Below are 15,216 nucleotides of genomic sequence, written 5' to 3'. Positions count from 1 at the left end.
ATATGTTCCAAAGATCGCACTGTCTATTCCAAAGAACAGAGAGTAAGCCTTGCACATCTTTGTAATCCATTTGTGCATCTCTGCAATTAACACACACTTATTAATGCCTACTTTGTGTCAGTATCTGTGATAGGCTTTGGAGGATACAATGATAAATAGAATAGACTTGACCTTGCCCTCTTGGAGCTTATATTCTGTGGAAGAAATTGCCATACTTAGTATAGTACCTTGCATAGAACTGATGTTATGCAAATATGTTTATTAACATTGAATCAAAATTAAGCAACATTTCAATTATAGAAACAAATTATGCATGCATCTAACATGAAAATCTAAGAGAGATTCTCTGCAAAGAGGAAGAAAGAGAAAATTGAGTCAAGTCCTTTTGAGCTGTGTTCTTATCTCACAAATCCATTAGAGATTCAGACACCAAGACTGACCATCAAAATAACCTTTGCTAATTTCCAAAGAATTCAAGTACAATGATATTCTTTGTGGTGATTTATTTTCTTTTGTCTTCTCTTTCACTTTTTGTTGTTGCTGTTGTTTCCTGAATGATCTAAGACCATCACTAGGATTACTTAAAAGCATTATTCAAAGAAACAGAAAATATTGACTTAAACTTCATTTGTCTTTTCACCGAATATTAAATATCCACTCTTTGTTAGATGCTAGAAATGCATCAATGAGCATACAAATATAAAAATTCATCCTTCCTTTATGAAGCTTTAAAATTGCATAGGAAGAATTATATTAATAAAATATCAATCATATATATATATATATATATATATATATATATATATATACATGTATATAACATATGTATAAGTTAGACTAACTAGGGCAATCAGGAAAGGCCTCCCCAATTCCTGAGGTGATTTATAAGCAGAAGCCTAAATTATGGGTAGAAGTTAGGCAAGGAACACAAGGGCAGGAGTTGAGATGGGTGGAATGAGGAGGCAGTAGCCATGGGTTGAGAAGTGAGAAGTGTCATTCCAAGTAAAGGGAATAGCAGGAGACTGCGACATAACAAACTAGCAAAGTTATTGGCCAGTTCATGTTTTCCAGCCACTCTGCCTCCCAAGCCTCCTTACTATTCACTGCCCACCATCTATTTCCAACTGTCTCCAGAGTGATATTTCTCAAACACAGATCTTATCTTGTCCCTGCTAAAATCACTTTGGTGAGTCTCTCTCCCTACAAGTCCATCAGTGCTAGCCTCGCTCTCCAGCCTCATCTCTCTCCATTCCACATTATGAAATGGACCACTCTCAGAACCTTCCATGCACTTGGCAATTGTGCATATGCTGGTCCCTCTTCCTGCAATTCTATTTCCCGTTTCTCCTCTCACTGATTTCCTCTCATTAAAAAGATTCATCCCTAATGCTATCTTCCCTAAAAAGCTCCTATGTATTCTCTAATGAGTGTCTCCTATGCATTCATTCATTCATGTAATCCTCCCAGGTTATCAAGCATCATAGTATATTCTCATTAATTTGTAAGCATCTGTCTTTTCTGCTATATTGTGAGATCACAGCTGGCATGCTGCAGGCGTTTGGTGAATGCTTAATAAATTAACTGAATTAAATTAAGATGAATTGAATTTGACTTCTAACAACATGTAAGCAAGGAAACCACAGTGTCTTATCCCAGATAATCCCGAAATCAGATGTCACCTTCTGATCCAACTCTGTCACTAGACTATATGGCATCTGTTTACATTCTGTATCAACCCAAATTCTGAATGCTTCTTCAAGTTCCCATAAAAAGAATCCACAGACATACAAATAAGAAAGAGGGATGATTGCTTTTCCAGAAATTGTGGAAGAGTAATTTATATGGCAGTCACCTTGCTCACCACCGACAGCCTAAAACTCCCCATTACATTCCTGTCCTCAACAGTCATCTTTTGCAACACCACTTCGTAAATCCTTGTCATTTGTAACATGAAAAGAAAACTGCCATAACATTTTAAAGATACATAAATAAAAGAAAAGGAAAACAATTAAAGCCATTTGTTAAAACTGGTTGCTAGGACAGAAACCTACTCACATTCTAAGAAATCTCACTCTGTGTCATTTTTAATTAGTTCTTCCTTACAGTTCAGCAAAGCAGGCACTACTCAGCCAATAAACCAGTCTTTCTGGAACAGGTAATTCCTGTCTCTCTCAGAGAACAAAGGGAAGCTGAAACATTGACTTTGGAATTTTAATTAATGATAATAGTACAGATCAAGGAAGTGGAAGCCAGATCTACAAAAACATTCCTTAACAAAACCTATATCCAGGGACACATCCAGAAAACCTTTCAGAATTTCTTAAGAAAAGGAACTCTGAGTCAATTGAAATTAAGCTTTTTTTATGAGTTCCTGCTGAAACGCTGGAAGAGAACTACTGAAGTTGTGAAAGATGCCTCTGGGGAGCTCAGGAAACTATCTGATCGATAGTTCCACTTGCCAGACTCCTAGGCGCTGATTCCCTGGGATATGAGTCATTTAATGCTCAAAAATAGGCTCTGTGGTTTAAACAGCGAAGTCCAGGAGCAGCTTAGCCCTCTGTAACTGACTCATCAAGAGGAAGCCTGGCTTCTGGGTTTCATTCTTTTTATTCCCCATTGTTCCAGAATCTCAGTCCACAAGCCCAAGATCCCCGTTCTGACCAAGGCAGCTTCCCCAGCCTGTAGCCCTACTCTGCAACGTGTCCAGCATCCCATCCATCTGGTCTTGCACTTCTAGTCTGTGCTCTTTGCAGCTCTCCTTCTCTCCCTTCTACCTGTTCCAGAAATGGAGCCCAGTGTCAGACACCCTAAAATATTGGCTGACATCTATTATGCCAGTCACATCCCTGGTTGCCCTGTCTCTGTTTGGGTTGCCTATCTGGGCTCTGGTCAGTTCCTTCTCATTTATCTATGAAGCCCATGATTGGCAGAACCACCAACCCCTTGAGATATTGACGTGTCTTCCATGTCAGATGAAATTATTTGTGAAACCTCTATAATATAATGGTCAAGAAGGTGATCATTTGGCAATCTATATGATTATTGAATCTTTATGTTGCATATCTAAAACTCATATGTTATATGTCAATTATATCTCAAATTTTTAAAAATTCCAAAACAAAAAAGAGGAAAAAAAAACCTAAAGGAATTAAAAAAAAAAAAAAAAAAAGGGATATGAGGCTTTGGGGACAGAGAGCCCTAAGATTAAATCTAGATTTGCCACTTCTGAGTAACCTTGAATTACTGGTTGAACCTGAGTTTTAGTTCCTGCATTTCAAAGTAGAGGCAGCAAGAGTTCCTTATGGACTGGCATGAATCAACATCTACACACAATACATAATACTGTTGTGGGCACATAATTAGCAAACAGTAAGTGATTGATTTCCAAAACAGAAACAACAAAAATCTGTGGTCATCCTAATTTTGTCCCCTAAACACAATGGGTAGGTTCTGGCTTTTCATTGTCTTCTGCCTAATTCCACCTTAGCATAAACCCACTCCTGCCTAACCCGGCCTGAAAGAACACTACGTACCTCCTGTTAGAGTAGATCATCACTGTTAGAGCCACAGAAGGCAGCAGAGTGGTTTGACTGCAATGAAAATATACTCCCATCAGGGACCTTGGTAAGAGGTTTTTTTTTTTTTAATTATCCTCATTTTTGGTTTAAGAAAAAAGGACAGAGGAAAGAAAAAGAAAAAATATGCATCTTCTAGTTTGGAGTCTCCTGAGAACAGGAGATTGTGTCCTCTTTATCGTTATGTCTAAAATGGATATTTATTTGTTTCTCCATGTCATGCCTGACATACATATGTAATTTTTAAATTATCAGGGGGAAAAAATGAAAACCAACTTAGGTCAATTATACTCAAAGCCACGTATTCAACATCCTAATGGCATGAAGAGCTCCAAACTAAATTCTACATTGCCTGCAAATGACAAGAGAAAATAGCAAAGGGCAGAGAACAGGAAAATAAACTTAATTCCTCACAGCTGGAGAAATGTTTCTAGACTGTGGTTGCATGAGGGTCTTTGCCAGAGGAGAGGAAGATGAGGGTGCAGTAGAGCTGGCAGCCTGAGTTGCAGCAAAAAATGGGAGTTAGGGAAGGGGCACATAAAAAGTTTTAATGACAGAACTTGTGGCTATTTCTCAAACTGTCTGATAGACGTATGAGCATTTGTGTTGCTGTTAGTTTTAAACTATACTTGTATATTATACACACTCTTTTGTATATTTGACATATGACAAAATAAAGAAAAGATGGGTAAGGAGGGAAGTCGATGTTCTCCGGTATAAATTGGCTGTGAATTTGAGATTTGCTAAGTGAAAAGTATCAAGAGGTTTGCCTTTATGGCATTCTCTTCCTTCCCCAGTATCTACAGGCTTCTTTGACATGTTTTCCTCAAGGACAGAGTCTTACTTTCTCTTCTCCTAAAATAGTGCTGAAGTGACCAAGACTAGCCCATCGTGGGGCCCAAATAATAGAGAGAGGGATACAGGCTGGAGTAGGGCCCTATGTTACTCAATTGGCATGAATATTTCCACTTTTGCATTGAAACTTCCCATGAAGAAAAAAGCACAAAATACAGAATATTCATGGTATGGTACATAATATTAACATAATAAACTCAATAAGAATTATTATCACAGTTTAAAAATATAAAACACTGGTGGCTACAATCCTTATGCAATGCAAAAATTGCCTTTATAGGCCTCCTAACAGGTATTTTTTTTTCTTTTTTTTTTTAATTTTTATTTATTTATGATAGTCACAGAGAGAGAGAGAGAGAGAGAGAGAGAGAGAGAGAGAGGCAGAGACACAGGCAGAGGGAGAAGCAGGCTCCATGCACCGGGAGCCCGATGTGGGATTCGATCCTGGGTCTCCAGGATCGCGCCCTGGGCCAAAGGCAGGCGCTAAACCGCTGCGCCACCCAGGGATCCCCTAACAGGTATTCATGCAGCTTCTTGTTGGATCTATTGGGTGAGAATGCCATTATTAATGGGGACCTCTATTAAGGTTTTGTATTTTTATCAAGCTTAGATTTACTTAGGAAAAATTAGGAGAGTAAATAGTATGAGCTTAGAGCCACAGAGAAAAACTATAACTGTGAACTCTTTCAATATTTTTAAGATAGTTCTTTATACTTTCTGAGTTTACTAATATTAGTTGAAGAAAACCTTGGGCCATGTCCTATACTAAATGCTTTATATCATGATCTCATTTAATTCATAAAATAACCCTAGTAATAAATGTATGTGAATACAAATTAGGGTATTTATAGTATTTACCATGGTAAATCTGGCACCTAATTTATTTCTAGAGCATGATTGGAGCTCAGAAAAATAAAAAAAAATAGTAAGTTAAGGAATGAATCTGCATTTTTCCCACTTAAGAAAAACAAAGTTCAGTGAAGACAGATATGCAGTTCAATACGAGTAAGAAATGGTAGAGTTATGATTGATAAGAGCTCTGTTTGACCCTATAGCTCAAGTCCTTAAACACTATGCTCCCTTAACACTTAAACTATGCTCCTTAGGCAGTATCATAATCCCTATCCCCAGAACAGCCCATCCAGACAGATTCTGGCTGTTTTTACTCTCTCACAAGGAGATAAATGTGAGTTCTCCACTGCACAGCATTTCAAGGCCAAGGGCCCTATGTCCACTGGTGTTGTAGAGAATGCTTGCTAGCCTGTGAGCTCTAAAGTCAAGAAGAGCTGCCAACGACCTTTTCATAGAGCCATAGAATGGCTCTTCAAAATCTTCATTTTGCATAGTTGAGTCCTTGTAGTACTTAGCAAATAGTACACATAAAGAATGTTTCACTTTGTTAAGTTACTTCCTAATATTTGGCACTATAAGAAGTGCAAATGCTATCCTTCCCTTTGGACAATGGCAGTGCAGTTGATGGTATCACTAGCTAAGTATACCCCCAATACTGAATGCAATGGAGGTCTTTAGCTCTTGGTCCATCAAACTCTACTTGGCTTCTAAAGTTTAGTCCTACTTGGAGACAAAGCAATCATGGACAAAGCATAGGAACAGCCCAGCTTCTGCACCATTGGATTCTTAAGATATCCACATGGACCCCCATTCTTGGTTTGAGGATGCTGGTGATCTTCCCCTTAGGAAACCTGAATAAGTAGCTCTCAACAGAGAACAGGTATATTTCCAATAGACAGTCAGCTAACTTTCCCATTAGCTCTACTTGTACCATAAAATCTGGGGTTCCCAAGAAAGCCATAGAGCATGGATTATTGCATAAGTCTTGCCAACCGAGATCAGTGAATGGATTCCTCTGCTCTACGTCCAGTCTGGAACCAGGTCTGGGAGACTTTCAGTTGATGTGAACCCTGGGTAAAGGGCTAAGACACCTAGTGCCGATAGCCTTACTTATCGCTGCATCAGACTCACATGAAAATGGCTCTATTGCAAAAAAATGAGTACTAAACCAAGGAACCTATCTTTAAAACTTATTTTAAACATTTACTGGTTCTGAGATCTTGAACCAGTTACTAATTTCATTAAGACCCAGTTTTTTTCTTCATAAAGATGATGATACCCATCTTAGACAAATATGTGAATCAAATAGTATATGCAAAAGCACTAAAATAGTTTATGCACCATCCAAACGTAAATTAGCATTAATTTAGGTTACATTATGTAATCCTTTCACAAGGAAACTTTTCCCATGATTCATTGAATTTTTTAAACCTGTTCTAGGGCTCTGGAAAGTAGCCATTTCTTAATAGGATGACACATCTGGCCAGGATATAATGCAAGCCTCAATGGGCTAGGCTGATAATAGTAGGTCACTTCTATTGTCTCCACCTTACAGCCCTTGGCTGCTTTCAGCAGCATGGGAGCAAATAGCTCCTTATTATCCTAGAAACTGTGCCCAGGAAATTCTGAGACTTACTCATCTTAAAGATAAAGCAAGTCTGTTTTTGTTTTAATGCATTTTTCTCGATCCAGGGAGAAATCATTGAATCACATAATCTCAGAATTAGAGTGGCTATAAGCTCATCTAACCCAACTGTCAGAAAGCTTCCTGTGAGATCTCTGAGAAGCAATCACCATCCAGCTTCTACTTTGATACAAAAACTCCCTTGTCAAAAAGACAGTTCATTCTTGATCTATTTGAATCAATAGAATATTCTTACTTTGAGTAGAAATCAACATTGACCAACTTGCCATTTATGACTGACACAAGATTTAAGAATTGTGAAATTATATCATTTATCTGTCCATTCCATATTTATAGAGTACTGGCTATGGCCTGGCATCATTTAATAAACAAATTCTCATTATAATCCCCTTTTTAGTCTTGGGTCCTTTTTCTTGCACTACATTCTCACTTTAGAAGAGCAATCATAGCATCACCACTCTCTCTGAGTGAGTCTAAACTGATTAATTTGATTTGAAGCCTTGATGGGAACCCCATGTCAGCTGGCACAGATGAGGAAGCAAAGCAAAAGTCCAATATACCTCCCTAACATTAGTTTTGATTAAAGAAAATGGTCATTTCACAACATATGGTATAGAATTACTACTCTTATATAATCTCATAATTGGGATGAATTTTTCTATCTCAAAATTAAAAGCTCTGCCATACATCTTTTAATATGTAAAAGATATGATTTAGATCATTTATCTAGAATTATCAGAGATAAATCTTATATGCCACATAATTTTGTTATGTACCTGAGTATTTACCCTATTAAGTGTCAAAGTTGATTTTATTGAAAGAATTCTAGATTCAAACCATTATTAAATGCAGTCAATGTAGTATAGCGTCCAAGTGCACTGGCTTTAGAGTCAGAAAGAATTGTTAGTTCCCAGCTTTGTTGATGTGTGACAAGGACACATTATTTTAATTTTCTGGACCTGTTTATTTATTTACACAATGAGAATAATTATATTTACCTCATTGAATTGCTATGAACATAAATGCTATAATTTTTGCAATAGGCTATAGCCCTTTGTACATAGTAAAAATTCTAGAACATTTAGAAAGTATAATTATAAAATGCCATGTTTCTTTATTTATTCATCAGTGGATAAGGAATGTGATCTGATCTTTTTATTTTGATTCAGTATGAAAATTATTAATATTCTTTAGAGACTTCTCATACACAGTAATAAAAACTTTCAACTAATGGGCAGGCAATGTAAGTGACACTTTAAATTCCCTTTGAGGCTGTGCCTCATAAGTGAAAGAGAATAATAAATTAGCATAGAAATGAAGAATATGTACTTTGAAGTCACAGACTTGGGTTCCAGTAATATGCTTATCAATTACTAGCTATATGATTTTAGAAAACGTACTTTTTTTCTGTTTAGGTTTCCTTTTTTAAAGGAAATGTTAATAGTGTCTACCTCAAAAGATTGCAAGAGTTAAAAGGTAAACCACATTCAGGGTACTCAGGGGGTTTCTGGCAATTATCCAGGAGTTCCATAGATCTCAACTATTGTTGATCTATGCCTTCCTACGAAGCATGTAGGCTGATATGATGCAAAAGGGGTGACAAAAGAGTGTGAGATGAATAGGTAAGCCAGTGTTGTGAAATAAATAAGATTTTCTGAGTAAACCGTGAGAGGCAGTAGAGTACATGATGTAGGCATCAAAATACATTACCCTGACTTAGGTGAAGAGTTCACTGAACATGAAGCAAGCAGTATTTGGTTGAGAAGAGAGAATAGAGTTTGGGTCATTCCTTAGACTATGAAGGTCCCCCAGGGTAGTGAAGACCAAAATGTACAGTGTTGAGCCACTCAGCCTCCATCTTGCAACACCCAGCATCATAAGCAGGCAGCGTCTAAACATATCTGTGCCTCAAAACATCACTTTCCAACAAGAATGTCAGAAGGAGTAATTACAGCAAATATTTAAAGACCATTTTATCTGCCATCTACTATTCTAAGTCCTTTGTTTATGCAAACTCACTTAATATTATTAAGAACTATATGAAATAGGTACTTCCACCCCCATTTTGCAGATGGAAATGGCATTGGAATTAGAGCCAAAACATGGATTAAGGACTGTCTGTGTCGTGGACTCTGGGCCAGTTAATTTAGCTTTCTGAGTGAGAAGTCATCAATTGGCAAAAATGCAAATAGAAGTAACCGCACTTCATTGAGTTGAAAAGAGGGTCCTGTCAGAACGTATGTGATAGAAAGAGTGTGGTGGGAAGGGCACCAGTGCTCATGTAAAAGAGTGTTGGCCTCAAATCCACCTCAGCTTATTACCATAAACCAGTCACTTGTCATCTCAGAATGGCTGCCACATTTTAAAAATAGGAATAATAGCCAGGCCCATTCATAATACTTGGGGCCTCAGGGCTAGAATTAAAATGGAAGCCAATGTACTACATGTCTACAATGCACTTAGCTCAAATATTTAAATAAATTTAAATAAAATTCTATCCTTGGCAAATATAGCATCATTGCAATGTGAAAGTCCAGGTTGAATTTAAAATTCTCAGTTTCTTGCCAGAATGTAGATGCACAAAAGAAGGTGGCACTAAGGCATTGGTCCTTCTTTTGGACTGTAGTTGGTTTTCTCTTCTCCTCCCTGGTATTTTCATGCCTCAAGAAGATCCTTGTGCACTTGGACCAGCACACTAAAGCACTGACATGTTCAATCTTCACCCAAACCTTGCCAGTTACTCCTAGGTCACATATTGGGGTGATAGCTGTGCATTCTGGGGAGAATGGACCTGAGGAAGAAATTCACATAAGCCCTGTAAGCAGGATCAAGTCTGTTTGGAAAGAAAGTTCAGTTCAGGGCTCCAAGGTATAGTCTAGAAGGTCTTTGACTTACATACAAGCTCTTATTCTTGTGAGGAGAGACATGGCTGGAGAAGAGCCAGTGAGAAGCCCCCTAAAACTTGGGGGTCTAGGGTAAAGGATCTTCTTTTGCAAAGATTAAAGATGGTACCAGTAATACCTACTTTTCAAAATTAATACAATTAGATATCACCCAACATCTGTCAGAATGGCTAAAATCAACAACACAAGAAACTAAAGCTGTTGGTCAGGATGTGAAGAAACAGGAACCCTCTTACACTGTTGGTGGGAATGCAAACTGGGGCAGCCACTCTGGAAAGCAACAACTTCTGGCAACTTCTATGACAGCTGCGTGAACAGCATGTCTGACCCCTCCATCTTTGTGATCTTTGAGAGGCACCGGATCTACCCGGAGTACGTGATCCAGTACGCCTGCTCCAACAAGCCCTCAGAGGGGGGGCCTCCACCCTCTTCTCCTTGGTGTCTTTCTTTAGCGGCCAGCAGTGAGCACACAAGGGTGTGTGTTTTTTTTTTTCTTTTTCACAAGGGTGTTTTTAATGCCTTTCAGGCATGTCTTCCTTGGCGTTGCTATTCGGGAAGGGTTTTGTTTGTTTGTTTTTTTAACAAAAACTTTTAATGAACTGTTCATTTAATGTTGACATCCTGATGAAGTTACAGTCTTAATCTCACTAATAATGGTTCCGTTTTAAGCCACTTTTGGGCTCGTTAGAAGACTAACCAGAAGTGTTTATAGGTGGGCCTGTTACTGCTTTTTACTAGTGGGTTAATAAACCTCCAGCGACTCTGGAGGTTCCTCAAAAAGTTCAAAATAGAACTATCCTACTATCTAGCAATTGCACTAGTAGGTATTTATTTATTTATTTATTTATTTATTTATTTATTAATAAGAGGCACAGAGAGAGAAGAGAGGCAGAGACACAGGCAGAGGGAGAAGCAGGCTCCATGCAGGAAGCCTGACGTGGGACTCGCCCCTGGGTCTCCAGGATCAGGCCCTGGGCTGAAGGCAGCGCTAAACCTCTGAGCCACCTGGGCTGCCCACTAGTAGGTATTTAACCAAAGGATACAATAATACAGATTTGAAGGGATACATGTACCCCAGTGTTAAAACAGCATTACCTAAATAGCCAAACTATGGAAACAGCCCAAGTGTCCATTGACTGATGAATGGATAAAGAAGATATGGTATATATGTATGTGTATATATATATATATCTATATACACACATGCACATATATATGTATATATATACACGTATATACATATACATATATATACATATTTATGTGTGTATAGATGTGTATATATGTAATGAATTATTATTCAGCCTTTAAAAAGAATAAAATCTTGTCATTTGCAACAATATGAATGGAACTAGAGAGTATTATGCTAAGTGAGATAAGTCAGTGAAAGAAAATACCATATGATTTCATCTATATGTGGAATTTAAGAAACAAAACAAATGAACAAAGGGAAAATGAGAGAGAGAGAGAGAGAGAGAGAGAGACAAACCAAGAAACAGATGGCTAATTATAGAGAACAACCTGATGTTACCAGAGGGGAGGTAGGTGGGGGGATGGGTGAAATAGATGAGGAGGATTAAGGAGGGCACTTGTGGTGAACACTGGGTGGTATATGGAAGGGTTGAATCACTATATTGTACACCTGAAAGTAATACTATATGTTAACTGGAATTTTTTTTAAAGATTTTATTTATTTATTCATGAGAGACACAGAGAGAGAAAGAGAGAGAGAGAGATAGAGAGAGAAGAGAGGCAGAGACACAGGCAGAGGGAGAAGCAGGCTCCATGCAGGAAGCCTGACGTGGGACTCGCCCCTGGGTCTCCAGGATCAGGTCCTGGGCTGAAGGCGGCGTTAAACCGCTGAGCCACCCGGGCTGCCCCAGTTAACTGGAAATTTCAGTTAAAACTTTAAAAACCTGTTATAAAGGTTAATAGCATGTGGAAATACCCAAAACATGTCACAATGGTAACAATGTTAAGTTATATAAATGCTATTGTAGCTGCTGCTGCTGTTATCATCATCATCATCATCATTAGAATGTGCTTGGAAAACCACTAGTAGCTCTAGGGAAGCAGGAGATTGAGGTTCTTGTCTTATGGAGTTGGAAAATGAATCTCATCAAGAAAGGAGAGTGAGTAAAGTGATATAGTTTTATTAAACAAGAGTGCAGAGAGAGCTGTCAGGAGTGAGGGGGTCCTAACAGGGTTGCCAACATGGGCCTCTACTGACAGTCTTTAATTTAGGACTGAGGAGGGAGCTTGGGGCTTTGTCATTCTTGTGATGTCTTTGAGTAAGAACTGATGATAATATCTTTAATGCTCATTTCTTTTTAGGGTCTGGTTTTTCTTTGTTGGTCACAGGTGACTGTCATAAAAAAGACACTCTCTCCTACCCACACCTAGGGCAGGATGGTCTGGTTTGTTCCCTTGTTTCTGGTTTCCTTACACCTCAGCATTTTGGGGATTTCTGTGAGCCTGATTCTGTAGCCCTTTACCTATCTCTCCCCACCTAGCCCTGCCTGTCCCTTACTCTATAGGAACATAGGTAGTATTTTGGTAATCCTCACACCTTTTGTCCCTATAAAACATTGAAAGGCCTTGTCATCAATTCAGTACTCAATACCAATATCAAGGAGAAACAACATTTGTCAGGCTATGAGTTTAAATCAACTCTTCTGGGCTTCAGTATTTTAAAATCCATATCAGCAGCCCAGAGGGTATTCCTGAGAGGTTTGAGGAATCTGTTTCCACTTTCTGGTTCTAAACTTAATTTTCCTAAATTAAGACTTTTCACAACTCAGCAAATAGGTCTAGCATTCTTTAGCTATCTTAAATCATTAAGAGGCAATTTAGTAATCAAGATGAATTCTCTTGCTTGAATACAATGCAAGTATAAGAGGCCTGGCTGGCACTGACAGATCGGCTGTCTTGGTTCCATCCCACTAACTCTGGTCATTTCAGCCCCATAAGCACAGCACTTCCCTCTTGTTCTAAGTCCTTGCCTCAGCCTCTGGATCTTCCTTGCTCTGGTGTTCTTGCCCTTGCCCACGGCAACAGTAGCCCCGGCACGGTCTTCTGCCCAGAGGATTCTGAGATAATGTCACCTCACAGAAGGATAACTATATTTTTCTCCTGAAAGACGTTGTGGCAACACATTTTTATGACTATTGGGAAATTATAGAGTCACAGACTCTCAGATCTTGAAAAATATGAAAGGTCTTATCTTTCAACTTTCAGTTCGGAGAGGAATCTCATTCCATATCCCTGAGAGATAGTCATTCGACTCTTGTTTCCATTTGGGTAGCCCTGAAAATGATATGGCCAGGTCTCCATAAGGCAGTACTGTCCATTATTTGACATGCTGAATGTTTGGAAAATTGTCTGCTCACAATCTCTTAATCAGCACTTATTCATGCATCATGAGCTGGGTGCTGGGTTGAGGGCTCAAAATGCAATGATGAGTAAGATCATCTTTGTCCTCAGTGAACTCTTTATGTTGAGCCAAAAAGCCACATAATACAGTGGTTAAGTTGGTGAACTCTGGAAATCAGTTTTCCCAGGTTTACATTCAGCCAATAATACTAACAAAATTTCAGCTCTAGGATGCTACATGCTGAGGTTCTTTTTTTTTTATTTTTTTTATTTTTATTTATTTATGATAGTCACAGAGAGAGAGAGAGAGAGAGAGAGAGGCAGAGACACAGGCAGAGGGAGAAGCAGGCTCCATGCACCGGGAGCCTGACGTGGGATTCGATCCCGGGTCTCCAGGATCGCGCCGTGGGCCGAAGGCAGGCGCCAAACCGCTGCGCCACCCAGGGATCCCTGTGCTGAGGTTCTAACGTGCTGAGGTTCTAATGTAAAATATGGTGACTATGGTGGAAAACACTGTACTATATAATTGACATCCGCTAAGAGACTAGAACTTAAATATTCACACACACACAAACACACACACACGAAGGGTAACAATGTGATGGATGTGTTAATTAACTGGACGGGGAAAACCCTTTCATAATGTAAATGTGCATCAAATCATCACAGTGTATATTTTAAATAGTTTACGATTTTAAAATAAAATCTTTAAAAAAGGACTGGTAGGCATCTTACAATTTTGTTACTCAATCCATGTACAAATAATTATATTTGCATAATACAATTGTGGTTAAACTGACTTAGCAGGGTTTTTACAAAAACTAAGTTTTAGAAGGGATTGTACACATGACACTAGGAGAAAGTTCAGGAGCCTGCTTAAAGTTTAGTGAAGCAAAGAATATTGGTCACACTGTGGTAAGAATGATCTGTTCTAAGATAGTCCATCTTTATTTTTCAAACCCCTAGTGCTTAGAAGAACTTGGTGTTCCTGGGAAATCTGAGAACTGATCATATTTGTAGGATAACACATTCTTCCTTAAGAGTTAAACCTCATGTCTTTGTTTTAGTAACAATATGAACTAAGCCCTATTTTACCCAGTTATAACACAATCTTTAATACAGAATTATTGATCTTTCATGATCTCTGTGCCCTCCCTTGTTATGCAATCCAAGTACTATAATAGAAATCACATATAATAAACTTGAGTTTCCATGTATATATACATCCTGGTTATTTAACACACTTTATGTTAAATAAAACAGTAGAGGGTTCCCTTTTCTCTGCATCCTCTCCAACATTTGTGGTTTCCTGCCTTGTTAATTTTCCCCATTCTCACTGGTGTGAGGTGGTATCTCATTGTGGTTTTGATTTGTATTTCCCTGATGGCAAGTGATGCAGAGCATTTTCTCATGTGCGTGTTGGCCATATCTAGGTCTTCCTCTGTGAGATTTCTGTTCATGTCTCTTGCCCATTTCATGACTGGATTGTTTGTTTCTTGGCTGTTGAGTTTAATAAGTTCTTTATAGATCTTGGAAACTAGCCCTTTATCTGATACGTCATTTGCAAATATCTTCTCCCATTCTGTAGGTTGTCTTTGAGTTTTGTTGACTGTATCCTTTGCTGTGCAAAAGCTTCTCCTCTTGATGAAGTCCCAATAGTTCATTTTTGCTTTTGTTTCTTTTGCCTTCATGGATGTATCTTGCAAGAAGTTACCGTGGCCAAGTTCAAAAAGGGTGTTGCCTGTGTTCTCCTCTAGGATTTTGATGCAATCTTGTCTCACATTTAGATCTTTCATCCATTTTGAGTTTATCTTTGTGTATGGTGAAAGAGAGTTGTCTAGTTTCATTCTTCTGCATGTGGATGTCCAATTTTCCCAGTACCATTTATTGAAGAGACTGTCTTTTTTCCAGTGGATAGTCTTTCCTCCTTTGTCAAATATTAGTTGACCATAAAGTTGAGGGTTCACTTCTGGATTCTCTATTCTGTTCCATTGATCTATGTGTCTGTTTTTGT

The 15,216-nt window shown here is 38.4% G+C and overlaps 1 protein-coding gene across 1 annotated transcript in view; it reads right to left on the bottom strand.

Moving 5' to 3' along the window:
• The window catches only part of LOC144312856 (sperm-associated acrosin inhibitor-like), a 124,567-nt gene that overhangs the window by 87,271 nt on the left and 22,080 nt on the right, over window positions 1-15,216 (bottom strand). The gene's annotated exons all lie outside the window — the stretch shown is intronic.

The sequence above is a fragment of the Canis aureus genome, chromosome 4, assembly GCF_053574225.1.
Source record: "Canis aureus isolate CA01 chromosome 4, VMU_Caureus_v.1.0, whole genome shotgun sequence".
In the NCBI taxonomy this organism is placed as follows: Eukaryota; Metazoa; Chordata; class Mammalia; order Carnivora; family Canidae; genus Canis; species Canis aureus.
The sequence above is the reverse complement of the archived record's forward strand: the minus strand, read 5'-3'. Positions and strand labels throughout refer to the sequence as shown.